This window comes from Asterias rubens, chromosome 10, assembly GCF_902459465.1.
Source record: "Asterias rubens chromosome 10, eAstRub1.3, whole genome shotgun sequence".
In the NCBI taxonomy this organism is placed as follows: Eukaryota; Metazoa; Echinodermata; class Asteroidea; order Forcipulatida; family Asteriidae; genus Asterias; species Asterias rubens.
The window spans coordinates 9,399,325-9,407,738 of record NC_047071.1 but is presented as its reverse complement, the minus strand read 5'-3'; positions in this window follow the sequence as shown (position 1 = coordinate 9,407,738).

Sequence of the window (8,414 nt, the reverse complement as noted above, 5' to 3'; positions counted from 1 at the left end):
CCTGTGCGTGGCGTCCTGCGGTTGTAGGCTACAATTCTCAGAGAAAGTAGAAGTGTACAATACAAACAATAACACTGTCCAAACGTCCATTTCCACTGTTTTGGAAGAGTTTAAAGCTTCATTTATTCTGGTTACTTAAATCATACAATAATACTTCATAATGCAAAGATTTCAATAATACCAAGGGTTGCAATTGCAAAGATCTAGAGGGTTGTAGTTAACCGCCTCAGTACAGTCAACATGAACAATACCTGAGGCAAACAAGGGTAGATAATAATTGAGTGAAGTAAACTGCAATGTAAGTGTTTTTAAGGGGCCATGAAAATACCAAGTGTGTTAATATTACCAATTTAAATATTTGAGGGAAAAAAATTAAAGGATGGAAATTGTAAATAAAAAATTGTTTGTAAACAAATATATGGAACAAAAAGTGTGACAGGTTTGGATTTATTTTTAGCAAGAGTTAAATTATGTGTACCCACAGTTATCAATGAAACCTTTAAACTCTCACCATAAAATGGGTCAAATAATTACAGATGCTGGTTAGATTGTGAACAATTGTTTTCACACCAACCCCGGGAGTTAAATTCACAACATGCATGATATAGTATTCACAAACTAGAATTTGTCACAGGTTTTATACGTAGCTGCGGTTTTATACATAGCTGCAGTTTTATCATGGCGCAGTCATCTTTAGATTCCATTCCAACCTGTGGGTGTAGCAGATAGTCTGACCCCTCTTCTAGAGTCTTTTTGTGAACAAGGACTCTGATATGCATGACGTGTTTGCCAATTGTTTTAATGTTGGCTTTGTGAAGTCATGAGACAGCTTAATACATACAAGTTGCCTCTGGCAGTACTGAACCCATTATTAGTGGGCCCTGAACCACCTGACCACAGTGCCAGTCTACTTACTTGTTAATTTAAATCCAAATTTTGAAGATGCAGAGTTTGCAGAGAATCACATTTAAGTGCTCACAATACTTCTTCTTTGATGGCAAGGTTTGAAATGACTTTTCACCCACTTAAACTACAAAATGAGACCTATCAGTATATAAGTTTAGAATCAGGTTTAACAGATGTACAAAATATAGTCTGTTATTTATAAAGAATATAAAAGCGAGTTACTGTATAAATAGTCCTCTCAACATGGCTTTTTATTAGTCTATCATAACCAAAAATGTATTAATTGGGATAGTTTCCCCTAAAATAATAAAGTTAAATGGTAACAATTTCCAAGTAAAACCAAAAGGATTTATTTTTTGAGGATGCCCAATGCAGAATCTATTTTTTTTATTGAATAAATCAAACTTATTTGAAAAAAAAAAAATTCCTACCTTAAGAAGGGTTTCGCTCATGTGACCTCGTCCTTGCTTTTCGAATTACAAACCTACAAAAACTCATAGTCTCATATCATATGATAAAATTATAGACATAACAAACATACCATTATTACAGTTCCAGTAGGGTCTAACAATAAAGCTTAATACAACTTGATGCTTTATGGTACAGTGTACTAAAGTATCATTTTTGTAATACATGCACAAAACAAAGCACAAAGTATGTAATTATATTATGCACAGAATCATGTTCGTACAATACGTGTACATCAAATTTGTATAAACTGAACCCTTGATAAAAAAATGTTTATGCTAGGACCTACACCAGAACCTTGTCGTACTTGTCATGTCATAAACTACGGTATAACCATGGAGGTAGAAATAGATTTATATTAATAAATTTAAGTACAAACCACAATTATTTAGTCACTTTTGGTCACTTTAATTTTGAACCATATCAGTGGTAGACCTAAAAAGTTGATAATGTGAGAAATAAGGAAAAAGTATCATCTGCCACATAAAGTTTTAAAAATGTACAACTACCATGTATGATTGAAAGCTATTCTATTTACGTCCACGTCATTGCTGATTAGTGGCATACAATTACAGATACAATCGAATCAAGACAATGTAACCATTGATGGGCTTTATCCATAGAGCTATATCTAGACTCTAGTCTAGACCAGGAATAAGAAATGATTGTATTTTTTGTAAAACAGTCATGACAGTCCTCGATCATCATGACCTTGGCAATGTTTCTCTGTTTTGTATTAACAGAAAAAAATGTCTTTCCTTTGTCATGGAGGTCCTCCATGCTTTTGTCGAACTATTTATCAGCACAAACCGGAGTCACTGGTGGGAAGTTTTGGTTGTTATTTCCGATCCCTCGAGGGTGACTGATGGTTGCGGGAGGGTCACTGATCCGTGTTGCAACTTCTCGCCATTGACCATGTCAATGTCAGTCTTCCGACGCCCTACAGACGTAGACGGGCAAACCTAAAAAAACAGTAATTTTATCGCGAAAAAATGTCGCCTTTGGAGTTTGTCTTTAACTACTGTGTCTTGGCACACTCACTTTAGCTAAAGATCACCTTAATTCGTCTATGCCAGAACTATTTATTCTATCAAGCAGCTCTTTCTCGGTCACTCCTGCCACATCCATTTTGCAAACCGATCGATCGTGTACGAACGTTGAACGTTGTTTACTTTTTTGAGCGAGGTGCCAAATTTTTCCCACAGTCCTTTGCGCGCACATGCGCAGTTGTTCAAAATTGCTATCTTAAATGAGGTAGAAACAGAGCGCCCGCTAGCGTTCGTTCATTACAAGCGTGTACAGTTTTTGCCGTGCATAATCGGAACGTTGGTTGTGTGTGACCACGCAACACCAATGGTCTTGGAACCAAGACTAGGCAACTGTCCGATGCCTGACCAGTACATGCCCAAAATTGGTTTCATCTACTGGGCCTGTTAAAATTTCCATATTGGCGTTCAACATGGCCAATACAGTTTTCCCATTATAGATCCTCTTCAGGCACAATTCCAGGCCTGTTTTGGCCCTTCCCTTTGAACACTACAGGACCTTGCTTGTAACCGAATCGGCCCATTAATGGTCCTGTGCTACATTGGCTACTTATAGGTCAAAGAAACAAATACACGCGAGACTCGGTTACAGATGCTTTTTATAGACCAACTCGACCGATCCAAGTCAAGGAAGTTTATTCCAAACATGATTGCGCTATCAGACGAAAATTCTACACAATTTTTAGCCATAATGGACAACATCTTGGGGGCGGGGCAACATAATCCCCTGCCGCACAGACACGTGGCAAGACACAGGTTCAAATCCCGCTCTAATTAATATAGTTTCAAATTCAAAGGTTATTTTTATTTATTCATGGCGCCGTATGGTGGTTGGCCCATGCAACAACTCCATTAGAAACAGTGGCGTAACCAGAGGGGGGGGGGGGGGGGGGGGGGGCAGCGCCCCCTGCTCAGAACCCTTGCCCCCTCTTGCCCCCCCCCCCATATGAAATCAGATAAAAGTATATTCTTATAGGCCTAAAATGCTGCCGTAAAAAGGACAACTTTTATTCATATCAGTATGTGGACTATAACATAAAAAATGCATGGAAACGCGGTCATTCCATGTCAGACCAACGCACTTTTTTACCTCATGTCTACCGATTTTGATAAAAATTGCTGTGCTTGTAGGTCCTAATGAGCAATGCATGCACACCAATTTTCAGCCCGATCGGACTTTCCATATGGTCAGGGCAGAAACCACTAAAATCTGAAATTGTTAGGGTAAAATACCACCTTTTTGGTAAAAATATGTCATAACCATGTCAATTTGTATCACATATATGCAAATTTGGTGTCAAATTGATGAGAATTGCATGCTCAAATCAATTCTTTCATCAAAAATAAATCTTCCAAAAATCAACGAAATAAAAATCATTTGATAGAGCATGTCTTCCTCTATCAGAATCCACTAAGAAACAGTTGGGCTCTCCAAAATTTACAAGTTTATGACTATTTTTGTACAAGTCACTATGATCTTTAATATGTTATCGTGACCTTTGACCCAATTTTTGAAAAATGCCCTCCCCCCCACCCCCCTACACCCACAACCCAAATTAAATCCTGGGTGCGTCACTGCTGATAGTTTAAATTCTGATTCTGGTTAAACCACATCAGCCCTCAACAAGAAACAAATCGCAAACCATGAACACTTTAAGTAACTTTAGAAACAGAAGAGTGAGGTTTGTTGGTGGATTTATTATGTATATGTAAGTATATAAATTGACTAGTTTGTGACCTAACAACTGTACAAAAATGGTAATAAAATTGTAACAGAGCCCAGTTGTTTCTTGGTTGATTGTGATAGAGGAAAACATGTTCTATCAAGTGATTTTTATTTTGTTGATTTTTGGAATGATGCATTGTTTCACAAATTGGGTCAAAGGTCACGATAACATTATTAAAGATCACGGTACTTGTACAAAAATAGTCATAAAGTTGTAAATTTTGGAGAGCCCAACGGTTTCTTAGTGGATTCTGATAGAGGAAGACATGCTCTATCAAGATATTTTTATTTCATTGATTTTTGGAATGATACATTATTTCAAAAACTGGGTCAAAGGTCACGATAACATATTAAAGATTACAGTGACCTACATTTCAGAAAATTTATTTTTGACAACAGAACTGCTTTGAGCATGCAATTCACATCATTTTGATACCAAATTTGCATATATGTGATGAGAATTGACATGGTAATGACATATTTTTACCAAAAAGGTGGTATTTTACCCTAAAAATGTCAGATTTTAGTGGTTTCTGCCCTGAATACACGGTAAGTCCGATCGGGCTAAAAATTGCTGTGCATTCATTGCTCATAAGGACCTACAATCAAAGCAATTTTATCAAAATCGGAAGACATGAGGTAAAAGAGTGCGTTGGTCTGGCGGTAAATGTTTGTTGTGGTTTTGCGGTTACAGAGAGTGCAGGATGTGACAAAGTTCTGTTAAATACGTGTGGTCTGAACGCAGACCAATAGCCCCGTTAACACAACTTAGTCGGATCATGGAGGTAGAAGTTTCTACCCCCATGGTCAGCTGCACTACAGAGAAATTTACTACAGCAAAATGGTCAGCGAAAAAGGTTGCTTAAACCATTTCTTCTCCTTTGAAGCAAGCGGTGCAATTGAGAGGTAGCCCTATTTTAAATATCCGTTTCATAACTAAAATGTGATTATTAAACACCTACAATTTCAATCCTGTATTTTTTTTATATTTTTTTTTTTTGATGCCTTACACTTGTTACAATAAGGCCGAGTAAAAAAAGAAACACGTTTAGTGTTTGGGTTTCTCAAAAAAAAGTAAGGAGGAGGGGCTTTTTATTTTTCAGTTCAAGATGGCCGCCATGAATGTCAAATATCAACTGGTTTTGTTCTACTGCTGAAATACACAAAACATTAATGAAACAGTTTGGTCAAGGCGTTCAGACAAGACATTTCTTTTGTTGTTGCTGAGATCATTTAAAATATCCCTTTTTCAAAAAAAAAAAAAAAAAAAATGTGTATAAAAAAAGGAGGTGTCCTGTAAAAAGGAAGCGGGCGGGGCACTAAACATTTCTATTTTTCTATTTTTACTTGGCCTAATATTATTATGTTTTGGGTATTTACACACCCACAGAGATTGTGTTGTTTTCGCAATCTTTTGAAACCTGCTTACTATGTAGACTGTTTGAGAACTGCATTGGTGTGTATCAACTATATCAGGTAACATATTTAATACTTACACTTCTTTGCCCCCCCCCCCCCCAAATTTAATCTTTGCCCCCACTTGCCCCACCAAATGAAAATGTCTAGTTACGCCGCTGATTAGAAACTATCTTTTGCTGAGTCGTTTTCATAAAAGTTGAAGACAAGAACACATTACAAACAAAAGCATGAGACGGAAGCGTTGTGGGGGAGGCCACGCAATTTGAAGAACGCTGCGACACGATTAAGGGGAACCCGGTTTGAAGGCCATAAACAATGCACACAGTCGGAAATGTTGAGGCCATCGATCGCCACAGTTCTGAATAGTCGCTCCCCTTTCTGAACTTCCTAAAAAATAATAATAAACATTTTGAAGGTTTTTGAGACCAAAACGTGACTAATAATATACCTATAGGGGCCTACCACTATAATCCGTGTTAGAGCAGAGGCTGATATAGGACATTCAATAGATTCTAAACCGCCGGCCGAACAATTGATGTCTATAGAAGTGAACAAACCAAGGACACAGGATGGAAGCCAAACGTCGAGAACTACCCGCTTAGACATTGTAAATAATCTGCGAAATCATGTCTAATTCATTGAGAATGTATAGTATTGAATTGTAATGGTACATACCGGTTCAAGAGGCCTCCCTACGACGACGACTACGGTACCAGGGAATTCGTCAGCCGGAGATTCTGTTCCAAGTTAACCTTGGCTGAAGAAGTCTTTAGAAGGATAATTAAAAACGAGGGCGCTATCAGAAGTAGTTTGAACACACAGTTTGCCATGTTTTTAAGGGGGGGGGGGATTCGGCGGTAAGCAGACCGAATTCGGCGCTTTCGATCACCATTCTCCGACTTGCAAGCGCCGATTTCTGCGCTAGCTGTGTGATGTAAGCGTCGTGGATTGCCTTGTAATGTAGAGTACGCACGCGAACAAGCCAACACTGTCCCTGCTAAACGTGAAATACAGTTTTTTGCAGTAAGCACGGAATTCCCTGCTTCCGTAAGCGCCGATTCTTTACTTACGGTAAAGCAGAGCCATGAGGTTGGGCCCTGCACTTTCTGTTACACATTTCAAAGCAGATGATTGACTTGAAATGTGGCAAAATCAATGGCAATTGTAACTTTTGGCTGGAAGCTTCGATAGTTGACGCATTTTGAGAAATATTTTTTCACTTCGAAGTCATAAAGGATATCAATTTGTATGCCCCCAAAACTGGGAAACGAAAACATGTTGGAAATGATCACGTTGATGTAGCCCGGTTTACGTCACTTTTCATGTTACCCGGCACAATCATGCGCGTCAACGGAATAATCACGTATTACTATACCTCATACATATTCATGACCGAGAGTCGAGTTCTCATTGGTCCATTCACCATCACGAGCCAGGTCATTTTGCTAACTACCAAGCAGTACACTAATCCCCTCTGTTATTTATCTGTGGGGATATGCGGCGGTTTTTTTTCATGCGTGACCTCGGTTTGAATGGGTCAAAAAGGGCTTCTGGAATTCGGTAATTTTCAGCCTTTTCTGTCTCAACCAATATAATGTACCAGTAAATTGAAACGAAGAGCATATCTAGCGTTATGTATAAGCACAATCGGTGCAACTCAATTTTTAAAAAGAGAAATTTGCACGTGAAAAAGGGCTTCCAAAACGGAGAAATCACGTCACAAAAACACGGCAAAAAAACAGTCCCCAATTAGTATGTATGGATAGATTATTTCATTATTCTACCTGGAAATGTTTAAGCCATTTTGACTAATTAGTATTCAAACCGAGGTCACGCATAAAAAATCACGCCTACTCGCGCAGATAAATCACAATGGAGACTTATTAAATCGAGTGTTCTGCAGATAGACTGCAAGCGCGCACGTGAATATTCACGCAGGTGGTGAATGCGCATGACAAGTAACAGTTCCCCGGGAACTATTCTACCTGTCATGCGCATTACCGTTGTGCGACGTCATCAGGGTGCTATCCTTCCTTGCCGCCGTGCGCTTTACGATCGTGGAACATTTGATAACAGCTGAAACATTAATACGTGAACAATAATGGACTGAGCTAGATCCATTATGTATCCTTCCTTGTTTTTATTAATGAATCACAGATTCAGTCAGTTTTTGTGTTCATCAGGGTCAGTTTTTGTGCTTGAGTGCAGAAACTAACAAAAGTCATGAACAAAATTACCCAGAATGCATTTTATTTCAGTCGTCATTTCCTCTTGCTCCTATTTGCAACGGTAACTTAATATGTATGAAGTATAGTAAAACAAATTATCACATGGTTTCTTTTGTGTGACTAGTCGATTATTAGCTCCCTCGGTATTGGAAGTTGACTAGTTTGTCCGCCTCGGGAACTAGTTTGTCAACTTCCAATACCTCGGGGAGCTAATATCGACTAGTCACTCTCAAACCATGTTATATTTTGTAAAGTATTTTTGTTTTTCGACCAATACAAATTCGCATTCTGGTACTGTTGTATACAACTATTTTGGTGCCCTGGTCATAATCTATGGCTAACTTTGAACAGTGACTAGAAAATAGCCCTGATATAAAAGACGTCGTCACGAATGCGTTTGAAGTCCTCCAATGAATGGAAAATTCCAAAAAACCATCGCCCGACAAAAATAATGGGCGAACCCTTCGGCTTTTGCTTTGTCCTTCTGATATTTTTCACGTTATTTGATACTCCCTTATATAAATAATGTTTTTTAAAAATATTATTCATATCGGAGGGAACTTGACATCAAATCAAGTTAGTTTAAATAATGTAGTGTTACCACATGATCTGTGTGTGCTC